The sequence below is a fragment of the Vidua chalybeata genome, chromosome 26, assembly GCF_026979565.1.
Source record: "Vidua chalybeata isolate OUT-0048 chromosome 26, bVidCha1 merged haplotype, whole genome shotgun sequence".
Classification (NCBI taxonomy): Eukaryota; Metazoa; Chordata; class Aves; order Passeriformes; family Viduidae; genus Vidua; species Vidua chalybeata.
The window spans coordinates 4,072,845-4,090,833 of NC_071555.1; the positions used below are offsets into that span (position 1 = coordinate 4,072,845).

General features: G+C 51.0%; 4 pseudogenes; all 4 read right to left on the reverse strand.

Annotated features, from left to right (window-relative positions):
* Positions 1-605: 605 nt before the first annotated feature.
* Positions 606-3,990, reverse strand: LOC128800336 (feather keratin Cos1-2-like; annotated as a pseudogene).
* A 705-nt stretch (positions 3,991-4,695) lies between these two features.
* On the reverse strand, positions 4,696-8,080 carry LOC128800335 (feather keratin Cos1-2-like; annotated as a pseudogene).
* Positions 8,081-8,785: 705 nt separating this feature from the next.
* Positions 8,786-12,170, reverse strand: LOC128800334 (feather keratin Cos1-2-like; annotated as a pseudogene).
* A 3,324-nt stretch (positions 12,171-15,494) lies between these two features.
* On the reverse strand, positions 15,495-17,955 carry LOC128800331 (feather keratin Cos1-2-like; annotated as a pseudogene).
* Positions 17,956-17,989: the final 34 nt, after the last annotated feature.

A 17,989-nucleotide genomic window follows, 5' to 3' on the forward strand; every position in this document is an offset into this window, starting at 1 on the left:
GAAGGGTCATTTCTCTAAGTGCCGGCAGGAGAGATTCAAGGATTTCCTGGGCAAAACCAATGCTGAGTGCATTTAGAATGCTCAGACCATCAGCTGGCAGCGTCCTCTGTGGACAAAGGTGTTCACCTGTGTCATTCCTGTGGGTTTGTTTTTGTCCAGGTTGTCAGGAAATGGGCATCAGTCTCGTGCTTCTTGCCCACATGGCCAAGGTCTGCCACGTGAGGGGTCATGACACATCCTTTTCTGTTGCTTTTCCCATCTCTCCATGATGCTCACTCACTGTTGCACACAGCTCTGCGTCTGCTGGGAGGGTTGGACCCTGTTGCTACTCTAAGAGTGCTCAGAGAATAATTGTGTTGGCCTCAGTTGGCTCATCATCTTTCTGTGCAATCTCTGTGGGTCCTCTGGGAATGCCAGGAGTGGTCTGGGGCCTGTTCCTTCTCCAGGATACCTGAGTAATTTTAATGAGCAGGACATCATCAAGTCTGTGCACGTGTGCAGAGCTGGGACCTTACTGGGATTTTGGAGAAAGCTGGGGTAGTAGCTCTCCTGTCTGTGATGTGCAGTGGTTGTGTAGAACAGAAGGCAAAATTGCTACCCTGAACTCCATAAACATTGTTTTTTATTGCCTTTGGGACCTGGCAAGAAGAATCCTTTAGGAAAGTGCCCTGGGGGTTCAAAGAGGCCCAGGGAGAATGTGAGATAATGCAGATTTCCAGGTAATAACATTATGGAAATGACCATAACTAGCTTGGTCTGTTCAACTTGCCAAAGACATGAAGTAGATCCACCAAGGGCTTTAGATGGTTGTATTTTCTTAAGTATTTCTTTCCAAATCCTACAGCATAATATCTCAATTTGAGATTATTCCACGTTGCATCTGCCCTTTATTGAAACCAAAACATTGTTTTCCTGTGGAATTTGAAAGTGACTAAATGAAATTTGCTTTCTAGTCTATTAAACCAGCCTGAACTGGTTCTTTCCTTCTACTTTTTTTTATTCACCCAAATTTGCTTTATACTCCCTTGTACCCCCTGTTATATGACCAGGTTTTTGTAACAGTGGGGAGCCTACGAGAAGATCTCAAGCGCTGCCCCCATGTTCTACAAAGCCCGATTCGGACAGCTAAAGAATGCAGTCAGTGCTGGCCAAGCCTGGACCTCTCAGGGACACTGGTCAAGTCTTCATGAAAACATATTTAAGAAAAGGCAAAGCACTGCACAGGAAGTGTGGGACGAAGAAAAACCATGTCTTCGGTCTCTTGATCGCTGTCCAGCCATCATCTCCCTGGCACCAAATGGGATGAAAATTCCCCTAGGGAAAATATACCCCAAAAACCTAAGCCCCAAGAGAAAGACTGAAGGAATGCAGTCTTTTCTCCCTGGAGAGCCAGAGGCTTGTGGAGGACCTCATCACAGTATTGTAGGAATTGAATGGCAGCTACCAAGAGGACTGGGACTTTCTCAGCACAGTCATAGACTCCTAGACTCATAGAAGATGCCGAGTTGGAAATGACCCATCAGGAGCATCAAGTGCAACTCGTGGCCCTACACAGGACATGCCAAGACTCCCAGCAAGCACCTGAGAGTGTTGTCCAAACACTTCTTGAGCTCTGTCAGGTTTGGTGCAGAGACCACTTCCCTGGGGAGCCTGTTCCAGTGCTCGACCACCAAATACCCTCTGGGTGAAGAACCTTTTCCTGATATCCAAGCGCAACCTCCCTCAACTCAGCTCCAACCCACTTCCTCAAGTCTTGACGCTGGTCATGAGCGTGAAAAGTTTGGCTCTTGCCCCTGTACTGCCCCTCAGGAGGATGTCAAAGATGACAGTGATGTCTGACCTCAGTCTCATCTTCTCCTGGATGGATGGGTTTAGCGTCCTCAGGCACTCTTCATAGGGATCCTCCAGACCCTTTCCCATCCTTGTAGCCTCTTTTGGGCATTCTGTAGTAGCTTGTAGTCTTTTTTATGTTGTGGTTCCCAAAAGGAGCCATGTGGAGGGGTGGCCCGTGGGGGTCACACACACAGAAGGATGTGGAACTGGGGATGGTTTGGTTGTGGCAACTGAGACCAGTGCTTGGGCAGCAGGTCTCACGAGGAGCAGATGAAGCCTTGGTTTTGGGACAGAGCAAGGTGTGTCAGCATCCCATGAGATGGACAAAGGCTCTGTCTCTGCCTGGAGACGCCAGCAGGAGGAGCATGTGTGGAATGTCACGTGCATCACAGAGACCTGTGAACCCAAGCCCAGGGTATTTGGAGCCCAGCAATACCGTTAGGAGTTCATTTTCTGCACCCAAGAGAACCTGGCTACCCAGGGAATGATATTTGGACCATTGCCTGGGGCTGAAGGCCAAGGATTAATCAGAAATTTTCAAGTAGGGCGGAAAACATTCCTAAATGTTGGCATTAGGAGTGAAGCCACAAGTCATTTGCAAAGGGAAGATGGACACCTAGAAGAAAACATGAGATCCTTTTGGAGGTGTTGGGTTCCCAGCGATGGAGACTCCAGTGCACAGACTGAGTGTGTTACCAATCCTTTACTTGTGAATTCCCTCAGCCCTGCGGGTCTGGGCAGCCGCTGGGCCGTGCCGAGTGCGGAGGGAGCGTGTGAGGTTTGGATCTCATCTCCTTGTTGCCAGGTGTGCTGGCCACAGACCCGAGGCCAGGCAATGAAGGAAGGATAGGAAGAGATGAGTTGTGGGCTGTCCCTAATTGTTGTTGTTTCCCATCGCCACTCCTTTGGAGCCAAAGTCTCCATCGTGGCCTTTGGCTGCTGAGGAGCCAGGGATGTTCTTCACCAGCTCCAAGGGAACAGGGCACCAAGTAAAATCCACTGCAGCGAGCCCCAGGCATTTTATGTCTCCACTTTTTTCCTGAGCAGACTGGAGGAGTTGGCCCAGAACAATAGACGACTCAGAGGTCAAGGCTTGAATGCAACACAGTTTTAATAAGTTTAAAGAAGAAAAGGAGATGGCTCACAGAGAGCACCAGGAGCCGCCACTAAGATGGAGCTCCCATGTGCTGTTCTTTGCACTGCTCCGCGGAGGAAGGAAGGACAAGAAGTCCATATTAGCCTTGGGAAGAGAAGGACAGAAAAGGAGAGGAGAGTAGAACAAGGAAGCGATGGTCCAAGGCTGTGAATACAATTTTCTGAAGCTCTATCTCCTGCCCAAAACCGTGCTTTGAAGTCTTGGACGTTCTTGCTGAAAGACATTGCCAGCAGCTTTAGCAGGGACGACATCTGCTGCCACCATAGCAGTTGGTGATGCAGGAGAGGTCAAAGCCCCCGGAGCTGATGGGCACTCCGCCACAGCTGAGGATGTTGCCAACAGCAGCAGAGGTAGAAGATCCCACCACCGTGTTCTGTGGGAAGGAGCTGAGGATGGGGCCGGGCAGGGTCACCAGCACAGCAGGCGGCTCAATGGCAACGTGGGAGCTCTGGCACTGCCTGACACAGCACTCATTGCAGCTGTTGGCCAGCGGGCAGGGGCCGCAGGGCTGGCAGCAAGGGTCGCAGGGCTTGCAGCAGGACATGGCTCGTGGTCACAGGTGCACCTGGCACAGAGGGCAGGGAGAAGCACAAAGTGAGGACACACGAGAAGTAGCACTGCGCCCAAACGCCCTGCAGCCCAGGCACCTCCTGGCCCACACTGCAGTGCCCAGCTCAAAGCCCAGGAGCCACCTCAGCCAAGTCCCAACCTCTCTCTGTCTGCACAAGACCTTCTCTCCCCTGCCCTCTCCCAGCAGAAGCAGCTCCCAGCCCTGGGCTACGACAGCCCCTCTCAGCTGAGACCTCCAGCCCGGCAAGAGCTGCTCTTGAAGCAGCAGCAGGAGGAGGAGAAGAGGTTTCCCCCTCACCTGGTTCCTGAGGAGTAGGAGGTGAGAGAAGAGGATGAGAGAGCAGAGACTTGGGCTGCCTTTTATAGCAGTCCTGGCCTGCCTCAGGCCCAGAGGCACCTTAGTGGAAGCAGTAATTTTCTGACCAGCTCATGTCAAATGGGCACCATCCCAGCTAATGGTAGGGGCTGTGCCCTGGTTTCCTGCACTGCTGCCTTTTCATTTCCTGGCTAATTCTCTGTGCTTTCCTACATGAAGGGTCATTTCTCTAAGTGCCGGCAGGAGAGATTCAAGGATTTCCTGGGCAAAACCAATGCTGAGTGCATTTAGAATGCTCAGACCATCAGCTGGCAGCGTCCTCTGTGGACAAAGGTGTTCACCTGTGTCATTCCTGTGGGTTTGTTTTTGTCCAGGTTGTCAGGAAATGGGCATCAGTCTCGTGCTTCTTGCCCACATGGCCAAGGTCTGCCACGTGAGGGGTCATGACACATCCTTTTCTGTTGCTTTTCCCATCTCTCCATGATGCTCACTCACTGTTGCACACAGCTCTGCGTCTGCTGGGAGGGTTGGACCCTGTTGCTACTCTAAGAGTGCTCAGAGAATAATTGTGTTGGCCTCAGTTGGCTCATCATCTTTCTGTGCAATCTCTGTGGGTCCTCTGGGAATGCCAGGAGTGGTCTGGGGCCTGTTCCTTCTCCAGGATACCTGAGTAATTTTAATGAGCAGGACATCATCAAGTCTGTGCACGTGTGCAGAGCTGGGACCTTACTGGGATTTTGGAGAAAGCTGGGGTAGTAGCTCTCCTGTCTGTGATGTGCAGTGGTTGTGTAGAACAGAAGGCAAAATTGCTACCCTGAACTCCATAAACATTGTTTTTTATTGCCTTTGGGACCTGGCAAGAAGAATCCTTTAGGAAAGTGCCCTGGGGGTTCAAAGAGGCCCAGGGAGAATGTGAGATAATGCAGATTTCCAGGTAATAACATTATGGAAATGACCATAACTAGCTTGGTCTGTTCAACTTGCCAAAGACATGAAGTAGATCCACCAAGGGCTTTAGATGGTTGTATTTTCTTAAGTATTTCTTTCCAAATCCTACAGCATAATATCTCAATTTGAGATTATTCCACGTTGCATCTGCCCTTTATTGAAACCAAAACATTGTTTTCCTGTGGAATTTGAAAGTGACTAAATGAAATTTGCTTTCTAGTCTATTAAACCAGCCTGAACTGGTTCTTTCCTTCTACTTTTTTTTATTCACCCAAATTTGCTTTATACTCCCTTGTACCCCCTGTTATATGACCAGGTTTTTGTAACAGTGGGGAGCCTACGAGAAGATCTCAAGCGCTGCCCCCATGTTCTACAAAGCCCGATTCGGACAGCTAAAGAATGCAGTCAGTGCTGGCCAAGCCTGGACCTCTCAGGGACACTGGTCAAGTCTTCATGAAAACATATTTAAGAAAAGGCAAAGCACTGCACAGGAAGTGTGGGACGAAGAAAAACCATGTCTTCGGTCTCTTGATCGCTGTCCAGCCATCATCTCCCTGGCACCAAATGGGATGAAAATTCCCCTAGGGAAAATATACCCCAAAAACCTAAGCCCCAAGAGAAAGACTGAAGGAATGCAGTCTTTTCTCCCTGGAGAGCCAGAGGCTTGTGGAGGACCTCATCACAGTATTGTAGGAATTGAATGGCAGCTACCAAGAGGACTGGGACTTTCTCAGCACAGTCATAGACTCCTAGACTCATAGAAGATGCCGAGTTGGAAATGACCCATCAGGAGCATCAAGTGCAACTCGTGGCCCTACACAGGACATGCCAAGACTCCCAGCAAGCACCTGAGAGTGTTGTCCAAACACTTCTTGAGCTCTGTCAGGTTTGGTGCAGAGACCACTTCCCTGGGGAGCCTGTTCCAGTGCTCGACCACCAAATACCCTCTGGGTGAAGAACCTTTTCCTGATATCCAAGCGCAACCTCCCTCAACTCAGCTCCAACCCACTTCCTCAAGTCTTGACGCTGGTCATGAGCGTGAAAAGTTTGGCTCTTGCCCCTGTACTGCCCCTCAGGAGGATGTCAAAGATGACAGTGATGTCTGACCTCAGTCTCATCTTCTCCTGGATGGATGGGTTTAGCGTCCTCAGGCACTCTTCATAGGGATCCTCCAGACCCTTTCCCATCCTTGTAGCCTCTTTTGGGCATTCTGTAGTAGCTTGTAGTCTTTTTTATGTTGTGGTTCCCAAAAGGAGCCATGTGGAGGGGTGGCCCGTGGGGGTCACACACACAGAAGGATGTGGAACTGGGGATGGTTTGGTTGTGGCAACTGAGACCAGTGCTTGGGCAGCAGGTCTCACGAGGAGCAGATGAAGCCTTGGTTTTGGGACAGAGCAAGGTGTGTCAGCATCCCATGAGATGGACAAAGGCTCTGTCTCTGCCTGGAGACGCCAGCAGGAGGAGCATGTGTGGAATGTCACGTGCATCACAGAGACCTGTGAACCCAAGCCCAGGGTATTTGGAGCCCAGCAATACCGTTAGGAGTTCATTTTCTGCACCCAAGAGAACCTGGCTACCCAGGGAATGATATTTGGACCATTGCCTGGGGCTGAAGGCCAAGGATTAATCAGAAATTTTCAAGTAGGGCGGAAAACATTCCTAAATGTTGGCATTAGGAGTGAAGCCACAAGTCATTTGCAAAGGGAAGATGGACACCTAGAAGAAAACATGAGATCCTTTTGGAGGTGTTGGGTTCCCAGCGATGGAGACTCCAGTGCACAGACTGAGTGTGTTACCAATCCTTTACTTGTGAATTCCCTCAGCCCTGCGGGTCTGGGCAGCCGCTGGGCCGTGCCGAGTGCGGAGGGAGCGTGTGAGGTTTGGATCTCATCTCCTTGTTGCCAGGTGTGCTGGCCACAGACCCGAGGCCAGGCAATGAAGGAAGGATAGGAAGAGATGAGTTGTGGGCTGTCCCTAATTGTTGTTGTTTCCCATCGCCACTCCTTTGGAGCCAAAGTCTCCATCGTGGCCTTTGGCTGCTGAGGAGCCAGGGATGTTCTTCACCAGCTCCAAGGGAACAGGGCACCAAGTAAAATCCACTGCAGCGAGCCCCAGGCATTTTATGTCTCCACTTTTTTCCTGAGCAGACTGGAGGAGTTGGCCCAGAACAATAGACGACTCAGAGGTCAAGGCTTGAATGCAACACAGTTTTAATAAGTTTAAAGAAGAAAAGGAGATGGCTCACAGAGAGCACCAGGAGCCGCCACTAAGATGGAGCTCCCATGTGCTGTTCTTTGCACTGCTCCGCGGAGGAAGGAAGGACAAGAAGTCCATATTAGCCTTGGGAAGAGAAGGACAGAAAAGGAGAGGAGAGTAGAACAAGGAAGCGATGGTCCAAGGCTGTGAATACAATTTTCTGAAGCTCTATCTCCTGCCCAAAACCGTGCTTTGAAGTCTTGGACGTTCTTGCTGAAAGACATTGCCAGCAGCTTTAGCAGGGACGACATCTGCTGCCACCATAGCAGTTGGTGATGCAGGAGAGGTCAAAGCCCCCGGAGCTGATGGGCACTCCGCCACAGCTGAGGATGTTGCCAACAGCAGCAGAGGTAGAAGATCCCACCACCGTGTTCTGTGGGAAGGAGCTGAGGATGGGGCCGGGCAGGGTCACCAGCACAGCAGGCGGCTCAATGGCAACGTGGGAGCTCTGGCACTGCCTGACACAGCACTCATTGCAGCTGTTGGCCAGCGGGCAGGGGCCGCAGGGCTGGCAGCAAGGGTCGCAGGGCTTGCAGCAGGACATGGCTCGTGGTCACAGGTGCACCTGGCACAGAGGGCAGGGAGAAGCACAAAGTGAGGACACACGAGAAGTAGCACTGCGCCCAAACGCCCTGCAGCCCAGGCACCTCCTGGCCCACACTGCAGTGCCCAGCTCAAAGCCCAGGAGCCACCTCAGCCAAGTCCCAACCTCTCTCTGTCTGCACAAGACCTTCTCTCCCCTGCCCTCTCCCAGCAGAAGCAGCTCCCAGCCCTGGGCTACGACAGCCCCTCTCAGCTGAGACCTCCAGCCCGGCAAGAGCTGCTCTTGAAGCAGCAGCAGGAGGAGGAGAAGAGGTTTCCCCCTCACCTGGTTCCTGAGGAGTAGGAGGTGAGAGAAGAGGATGAGAGAGCAGAGACTTGGGCTGCCTTTTATAGCAGTCCTGGCCTGCCTCAGGCCCAGAGGCACCTTAGTGGAAGCAGTAATTTTCTGACCAGCTCATGTCAAATGGGCACCATCCCAGCTAATGGTAGGGGCTGTGCCCTGGTTTCCTGCACTGCTGCCTTTTCATTTCCTGGCTAATTCTCTGTGCTTTCCTACATGAAGGGTCATTTCTCTAAGTGCCGGCAGGAGAGATTCAAGGATTTCCTGGGCAAAACCAATGCTGAGTGCATTTAGAATGCTCAGACCATCAGCTGGCAGCGTCCTCTGTGGACAAAGGTGTTCACCTGTGTCATTCCTGTGGGTTTGTTTTTGTCCAGGTTGTCAGGAAATGGGCATCAGTCTCGTGCTTCTTGCCCACATGGCCAAGGTCTGCCACGTGAGGGGTCATGACACATCCTTTTCTGTTGCTTTTCCCATCTCTCCATGATGCTCACTCACTGTTGCACACAGCTCTGCGTCTGCTGGGAGGGTTGGACCCTGTTGCTACTCTAAGAGTGCTCAGAGAATAATTGTGTTGGCCTCAGTTGGCTCATCATCTTTCTGTGCAATCTCTGTGGGTCCTCTGGGAATGCCAGGAGTGGTCTGGGGCCTGTTCCTTCTCCAGGATACCTGAGTAATTTTAATGAGCAGGACATCATCAAGTCTGTGCACGTGTGCAGAGCTGGGACCTTACTGGGATTTTGGAGAAAGCTGGGGTAGTAGCTCTCCTGTCTGTGATGTGCAGTGGTTGTGTAGAACAGAAGGCAAAATTGCTACCCTGAACTCCATAAACATTGTTTTTTATTGCCTTTGGGACCTGGCAAGAAGAATCCTTTAGGAAAGTGCCCTGGGGGTTCAAAGAGGCCCAGGGAGAATGTGAGATAATGCAGATTTCCAGGTAATAACATTATGGAAATGACCATAACTAGCTTGGTCTGTTCAACTTGCCAAAGACATGAAGTAGATCCACCAAGGGCTTTAGATGGTTGTATTTTCTTAAGTATTTCTTTCCAAATCCTACAGCATAATATCTCAATTTGAGATTATTCCACGTTGCATCTGCCCTTTATTGAAACCAAAACATTGTTTTCCTGTGGAATTTGAAAGTGACTAAATGAAATTTGCTTTCTAGTCTATTAAACCAGCCTGAACTGGTTCTTTCCTTCTACTTTTTTTTATTCACCCAAATTTGCTTTATACTCCCTTGTACCCCCTGTTATATGACCAGGTTTTTGTAACAGTGGGGAGCCTACGAGAAGATCTCAAGCGCTGCCCCCATGTTCTACAAAGCCCGATTCGGACAGCTAAAGAATGCAGTCAGTGCTGGCCAAGCCTGGACCTCTCAGGGACACTGGTCAAGTCTTCATGAAAACATATTTAAGAAAAGGCAAAGCACTGCACAGGAAGTGTGGGACGAAGAAAAACCATGTCTTCGGTCTCTTGATCGCTGTCCAGCCATCATCTCCCTGGCACCAAATGGGATGAAAATTCCCCTAGGGAAAATATACCCCAAAAACCTAAGCCCCAAGAGAAAGACTGAAGGAATGCAGTCTTTTCTCCCTGGAGAGCCAGAGGCTTGTGGAGGACCTCATCACAGTATTGTAGGAATTGAATGGCAGCTACCAAGAGGACTGGGACTTTCTCAGCACAGTCATAGACTCCTAGACTCATAGAAGATGCCGAGTTGGAAATGACCCATCAGGAGCATCAAGTGCAACTCGTGGCCCTACACAGGACATGCCAAGACTCCCAGCAAGCACCTGAGAGTGTTGTCCAAACACTTCTTGAGCTCTGTCAGGTTTGGTGCAGAGACCACTTCCCTGGGGAGCCTGTTCCAGTGCTCGACCACCAAATACCCTCTGGGTGAAGAACCTTTTCCTGATATCCAAGCGCAACCTCCCTCAACTCAGCTCCAACCCACTTCCTCAAGTCTTGACGCTGGTCATGAGCGTGAAAAGTTTGGCTCTTGCCCCTGTACTGCCCCTCAGGAGGATGTCAAAGATGACAGTGATGTCTGACCTCAGTCTCATCTTCTCCTGGATGGATGGGTTTAGCGTCCTCAGGCACTCTTCATAGGGATCCTCCAGACCCTTTCCCATCCTTGTAGCCTCTTTTGGGCATTCTGTAGTAGCTTGTAGTCTTTTTTATGTTGTGGTTCCCAAAAGGAGCCATGTGGAGGGGTGGCCCGTGGGGGTCACACACACAGAAGGATGTGGAACTGGGGATGGTTTGGTTGTGGCAACTGAGACCAGTGCTTGGGCAGCAGGTCTCACGAGGAGCAGATGAAGCCTTGGTTTTGGGACAGAGCAAGGTGTGTCAGCATCCCATGAGATGGACAAAGGCTCTGTCTCTGCCTGGAGACGCCAGCAGGAGGAGCATGTGTGGAATGTCACGTGCATCACAGAGACCTGTGAACCCAAGCCCAGGGTATTTGGAGCCCAGCAATACCGTTAGGAGTTCATTTTCTGCACCCAAGAGAACCTGGCTACCCAGGGAATGATATTTGGACCATTGCCTGGGGCTGAAGGCCAAGGATTAATCAGAAATTTTCAAGTAGGGCGGAAAACATTCCTAAATGTTGGCATTAGGAGTGAAGCCACAAGTCATTTGCAAAGGGAAGATGGACACCTAGAAGAAAACATGAGATCCTTTTGGAGGTGTTGGGTTCCCAGCGATGGAGACTCCAGTGCACAGACTGAGTGTGTTACCAATCCTTTACTTGTGAATCCCCTCAGCCCTGCGGGTCTGGGCAGCCGCTGGGCCGTGCCGAGTGCTGAGGGAGCGTGTGAGGTTTGGATCTCATCTCCTTGTTGCCAGGTGTGCTGGCCACAGACCCGAGGCCAGGCAATGAAGGAAGGATAGGAAGAGATGAGTTGTGGGCTGTCCCTAATTGTTGTTGTTTCCCATCGCCACTCCTTTGGAGCCAAAGTCTCCATCGTGGCCTTTGGCTGCTGAGGAGCCAGGGATGTTCTTCACCAGCTCCAAGGGAACAGGGCACCAAGTAAAATCCACTGCAGCGAGCCCCAGGCATTTTATGTCTCCACTTTTTTCCTGAGCAGACTGGAGGAGTTGGCCCAGAACAATAGACGACTCAGAGGTCAAGGCTTGAATGCAACACAGTTTTAATAAGTTTAAAGAAGAAAAGGAGATGGCTCACAGAGAGCACCAGGAGCCGCCACTAAGATGGAGCTCCCATGTGCTGTTCTTTGCACTGCTCCGCGGAGGAAGGAAGGACAAGAAGTCCATATTAGCCTTGGGAAGAGAAGGACAGAAAAGGAGAGGAGAGTAGAACAAGGAAGCGATGGTCCAAGGCTGTGAATACAATTTTCTGAAGCTCTATCTCCTGCCCAAAACCGTGCTTTGAAGTCTTGGACGTTCTTGCTGAAAGACATTGCCAGCAGCTTTAGCAGGGACGACATCTGCTGCCACCATAGCAGTTGGTGATGCAGGAGAGGTCAAAGCCCCCGGAGCTGATGGGCACTCCGCCACAGCTGAGGATGTTGCCAACAGCAGCAGAGGTAGAAGATCCCACCACCGTGTTCTGTGGGAAGGAGCTGAGGATGGGGCCGGGCAGGGTCACCAGCACAGCAGGCGGCTCAATGGCAACGTGGGAGCTCTGGCACTGCCTGACACAGCACTCATTGCAGCTGTTGGCCAGCGGGCAGGGGCCGCAGGGCTGGCAGCAAGGGTCGCAGGGTTTGCAGCAGGACATGGCTCAGGGTCACAGGTGCACCTGGCACAGAGGGCAGGGAGAAGCACAAAGTGAGGACACACGAGAAGTAGCACTGCGCCCAAACGCCCTGCAGCCCAGGCACCTCCTGGCCCACACTGCAGTGCCCAGCTCAAAGCCCAGGAGCCACCTCAGCCAAGTCCCAACCTCTCTCTGTCTGCACAAGACCTTCTCTCCCCTGCCCTCTCCCAGCAGAAGCAGCTCCCAGCCCTGGGCTACGACAGCCCCTCTCAGCTGAGACCTCCAGCCCGGCAAGAGCTGCTCTTGAAGCAGCAGCAGGAGGAGGAGAAGAGGTTTCCCACTCACCTGGTTCCTGAGGAGTAGGAGGTGAGAGAAGTGGATGAGAGAGCAGAGACTTGGGCTGCCTTTTATAGCAGTCCTGGCCTGCCTCAGGCCCAGAGGCACCTTAGTGGAAGCAGTAATTTTCTGACCAGCTCATGTCAAATGGGCACCATCCCAGCTAATGGTAGGGGCTGTGCCCTGGTTTCCTGCACTGCTGCCTTTTCATTTCCTGGCTAATTCTCTGTGCTTTCCTACATGAAGGGTCATTTCTCTAAGTGCCGGCAGGAGAGATTCAAGGATTTCCTGGGCAAAGCCAATGCTGAGTGCATTTAGAATGCTCAGACCATCAGCTGGCAGCGTCCTCTGTGGACAAAGGTGTTCACCTGTGTCATTCCTGTGGGTTTGTTTTTGTCCAGGTTGTCAGGAAATGGGCATCAGTCTCGTGCTTCTTGCCCACATGGCCAAGGTCTGCCACGTGAGGGGTCATGACACATCCTTTTCTGTTGCTTTTCCCATCTCTCCATGATGCTCACTCACTGTTGCACACAGCTCTGCGTCTGCTGGGAGGGTTGGACCCTGTTGCTACTCTAAGAGTGCTCAGAGAATAATTGTGTTGGCCTCAGTTGGCTCATCATCTTTCTGTGCAATCTCTGTGGGTCCTCTGGGAATGCCAGGAGTGGTCTGGGGCCTGTTCCTTCTCCAGGATACCTGAGTAATTTTAATGAGCAGGACATCATCAAGTCTGTGCACGTGTGCAGAGCTGGGACCTTACTGGGATTTTGGAGAAAGCTGGGGTAGTAGCTCTCCTGTCTGTGATGTGCAGTGGTTGTGTAGAACAGAAGGCAAAATTGCTACCCTGAACTCCATAAACATTGTTTTTTATTGCCTTTGGGACCTGGCGAGAAGAATCCTTTAGGAAAGTGCCCTGGGGGTTCAAAGAGGCCCAGGGAGAATGTGAGATAATGCAGATTTCCAGGTAATAACATTATGGAAATGACCATAACTAGCTTGGTCTGTTCAACTTGCCAAAGACATGAAGTAGATCCACCAAGGGCTTTAGATGGTTGTATTTTCTTAAGTATTTCTTTCCAAATCCTACAGCATAATATCTCAATTTGAGATTATTCCACGTTGCATCTGCCCTTTATTGAAACCAAAACATTGTTTTCCTGTGGAATTTGAAAGTGACTAAATGAAATTTGCTTTCTAGTCTATTAAACCAGCCTGAACTGGTTCTTTCCTTCTACTTTTTTTTATTCACCCAAATTTGCTTTATACTCCCTTGTACCCCCTGTTATATGACCAGGTTTTTGTAACAGTGGGGAGCCTACGAGAAGATCTCAAGCGCTGCCCCCATGTTCTACAAAGCCCGATTCGGACAGCTAAAGAATGCAGTCAGTGCTGGCCAAGCCTGGACCTCTCAGGGACACTGGTCAAGTCTTCATGAAAACATATTTAAGAAAAGGCAAAGCACTGCACAGGAAGTGTGGGACGAAGAAAAACCATGTCTTCGGTCTCTTGATCGCTGTCCAGCCATCATCTCCCTGGCACCAAATGGGATGAAAATTCCCCTAGGGAAAATATACCCCAAAAACCTAAGCCCCAAGAGAAAGACTGAAGGAATGCAGTCTTTTCTCCCTGGAGAGCCAGAGGCTTGTGGAGGACCTCATCACAGTATTGTAGGAATTGAATGGCAGCTACCAAGAGGACTGGGACTTTCTCAGCACAGTCATAGACTCCTAGACTCATAGAAGATGCCGAGTTGGAAATGACCCATCAGGAGCATCAAGTGCAACTCGTGGCCCTACACAGGACATGCCAAGACTCCCAGCAAGCACCTGAGAGTGTTGTCCAAACACTTCTTGAGCTCTGTCAGGTTTGGTGCAGAGACCACTTCCCTGGGGAGCCTGTTCCAGTGCTCGACCACCAAATACCCTCTGGGTGAAGAACCTTTTCCTGATATCCAAGCGCAACCTCCCTCAACTCAGCTCCAACCCACTTCCTCAAGTCTTGACGCTGGTCATGAGCGTGAAAAGTTTGGCTCTTGCCCCTGTACTGCCCCTCAGGAGGATGTCAAAGATGACAGTGATGTCTGACCTCAGTCTCATCTTCTCCTGGATGGATGGGTTTAGCGTCCTCAGGCACTCTTCATAGGGATCCTCCAGACCCTTTCCCATCCTTGTAGCCTCTTTTGGGCATTCTGTAGTAGCTTGTAGTCTTTTTTATGTTGTGGTTCCCAAAAGGAGCCATGTGGAGGGGTGGCCCGTGGGGGTCACACACACAGAAGGATGTGGAACTGGGGATGGTTTGGTTGTGGCAACTGAGACCAGTGCTTGGGCAGCAGGTCTCACGAGGAGCAGATGAAGCCTTGGTTTTGGGACAGAGCAAGGTGTGTCAGCATCCCATGAGATGGACAAAGGCTCTGTCTCTGCCTGGAGACGCCAGCAGGAGGAGCATGTGTGGAATGTCACGTGCATCACAGAGACCTGTGAACCCAAGCCCAGGGTATTTGGAGCCCAGCAATACCGTTAGGAGTTCATTTTCTGCACCCAAGAGAACCTGGCTACCCAGGGAATGATATTTGGACCATTGCCTGGGGCTGAAGGCCAAGGATTAATCAGAAATTTTCAAGTAGGGCGGAAAACATTCCTAAATGTTGGCATTAGGAGTGAAGCCACAAGTCATTTGCAAAGGGAAGATGGACACCTAGAAGAAAACATGAGATCCTTTTGGAGGTGTTGGGTTCCCAGCGATGGAGACTCCAGTGCACAGACTGAGTGTGTTACCAATCCTTTGCTTGTGAATCCCCTCAGCCCTGCGGGTCTGGGCAGCCGCTGGGCCGTGCCGAGTGCTGAGGGAGCGTGTGAGGTTTGGATCTCATCTCCTTGTTGCCAGGTGTGCTGGCCACAGACCCGAGGCCAGGCAATGAAGGAAGGATAGGAAGAGATGAGTTGTGGGCTGTCCCTAATTGTTGTTGTTTCCCATCGCCACTCCTTTGGAGCCAAAGTCTCCATCGTGGCCTTTGGCTGCTGAGGAGCCAGGGATGTTCTTCACCAGCTCCAAGGGAACAGGGCACCAAGTAAAATCCACTGCAGCGAGCCCCAGGCATTTTATGTCTCCACTTTTTTCCTGAGCAGACTGGAGGAGTTGGCCCAGAACAATAGACGACTCAGAGGTCAAGGCTTGAATGCAACACAGTTTTAATAAGTTTAAAGAAGAAAAGGAGATGGCTCACAGAGAGCACCAGGAGCCGCCACTAAGATGGAGCTCCCATGTGCTGTTCTTTGCACTGCTCCGCGGAGGAAGGAAGGACAAGAAGTCCATATTAGCCTTGGGAAGAGAAGGACAGAAAAGGAGAGGAGAGTAGAACAAGGAAGCGATGGTCCAAGGCTGTGAATACAATTTTCTGAAGCTCTATCTCCTGCCCAAAACCGTGCTTTGAAGTCTTGGACGTTCTTGCTGAAAGACATTGCCAGCAGCTTTAGCAGGGACGACATCTGCTGCCACCATAGCAGTTGGTGATGCAGGAGAGGTCAAAGCCCCCGGAGCTGATGGGCACTCCGCCACAGCTGAGGATGTTGCCAACAGCAGCAGAGGTAGAAGATCCCACCACCGTGTTCTGTGGGAAGGAGCTGAGGATGGGGCCGGGCAGGGTCACCAGCACAGCAGGCGGCTCAATGGCAACGTGGGAGCTCTGGCACTGCCTGACACAGCACTCATTGCAGCTGTTGGCCAGCGGGCAGGGGCCGCAGGGCTGGCAGCAAGGGTCGCAGGGTTTGCAGCAGGACATGGCTCAGGGTCACAGGTGCACCTGGCACAGAGGGCAGGGAGAAGCACAAAGTGAGGACACACGAGAAGTAGCACTGCGCCCAAACGCCCTGCAGCCCAGGCACCTCCTGGCCCACACTGCAGTGCCCAGCTCAAAGCCCAGGAGCCACCTCAGCCAAGTCCCAACCTCTCTCTGTCTGCACAAGACCTTCTCTCCCCTGCCCTCTCCCAGCAGAAGCAGCTCCCAGCCCTGGGCTACGACAGCCCCTCTCAGCTGAGACCTCCAGCCCGGCAAGAGCTGCTCTTGAAGCAGCAGCAGGAGGAGGAGAAGAGGTTTCCCACTCACCTGGTTCCTGAGGAGTAGGAGGTGAGAGAAGTGGATGAGAGAGCAGAGACTTGGGCTGCCTTTTATAGCAGTCCTGGCCTGCCTCAGGCCCAGAGGCACCTTAGTGGAAGCAGTAATTTTCTGACCAGCTCATGTCAAATGGGCACCATCCCAGCTAATGGTAGGGGCTGTGCCCTGGTTTCCTGCACTGCTGCCTTTTCATTTCCTGGCTAATTCTCTGTGCTTTCCTACATGAAGGGTCATTTCTCTAAGTGCCGGCAGGAGAGATTCAAGGATTTCCTGGGCAAAGCCAATGCTGAGTGCATTTAGAATGCTCAGACCATCAGCTGGCAGCGTCCTCTGTGGACAAAGGTGTTCACCTGTGTCATTCCTGTGGGTTTGTTTTTGTCCAGGTTGTCAGGAAATGGGCATCAGTCTCGTGCTTCTTGCCCACATGGCCAAGGTCTGCCACGTGAGGGGTCATGACACATCCTTTTCTGTTGCTTTTCCCATCTCTCCATGATGCTCACTCACTGTTGCACACAGCTCTGCGTCTGCTGGGAGGGTTGGACCCTGTTGCTACTCTAAGAGTGCTCAGAGAATAATTGTGTTGGCCTCAGTTGGCTCATCATCTTTCTGTGCAATCTCTGTGGGTCCTCTGGGAATGCCAGGAGTGGTCTGGGGCCTGTTCCTTCTCCAGGATACCTGAGTAATTTTAATGAGCAGGACATCATCAAGTCTGTGCACGTGTGCAGAGCTGGGACCTTACTGGGATTTTGGAGAAAGCTGGGGTAGTAGCTCTCCTGTCTGTGATGTGCAGTGGTTGTGTAGAACAGAAGGCAAAATTGCTACCCTGAACTCCATAAACATTGTTTTTTATTGCCTTTGGGACCTGGCAAGAAGAATCCTTTAGGAAAGTGCCCTGGGGGTTCAAAGAGGCCCAGGGAGAATGTGAGATAATGCAGATTTCCAGGTAATAACATTATGGAAATGACCATAACTAGCTTGGTCTGTTCAACTTGCCAAAGACATGAAGTAGATCCACCAAGGGCTTTAGATGGTTGTATTTTCTTAAGTATTTCTTTCCAAATCCTACAGCATAATATCTCAATTTGAGATTATTCCACGTTGCATCTGCCCTTTATTGAAACCAAAACATTGTTTTCCTGTGGAATTTGAAAGTGACTAAATGAAATTTGCTTTCTAGTCTATTAAACCAGCCTGAACTGGTTCTTTCCTTCTACTTTTTTTTATTCACCCAAATTTGCTTTATACTCCCTTGTACCCCCTGTTATATGACCAGGTTTTTGTAACAGTGGGGAGCCTACGAGAAGATCTCAAGCGCTGCCCCCATGTTCTACAAAGCCCGATTCGGACAGCTAAAGAATGCAGTCAGTGCTGGCCAAGCCTGGACCTCTCAGGGACACTGGTCAAGTCTTCATGAAAACATATTTAAGAAAAGGCAAAGCACTGCACAGGAAGTGTGGGACGAAGAAAAACCATGTCTTCGGTCTCTTGATCGCTGTCCAGCCATCATCTCCCTGGCACCAAATGGGATGAAAATTCCCCTAGGGAAAAAATACCCCAAAAACCTAAGCCCCAAGAGAAAGACTGAAGGAATGCAGTCTTTTCTCCCTGGAGAGCCAGAGGCTTGTGGAGGACCTCATCACAGTATTGTAGGAATTGAATGGCAGCTACCAAGAGGACTGGGACTTTCTCAGCACAGTCATAGACTCCTAGACTCATAGAAGATGCCGAGTTGGAAATGACCCATCAGGAGCATCAAGTGCAACTCGTGGCCCTACACAGGACATGCCAAGACTCCCAGCAAGCACCTGAGAGTGTTGTCCAAACACTTCTGTCAGGTTTGGTGCAGAGACCAC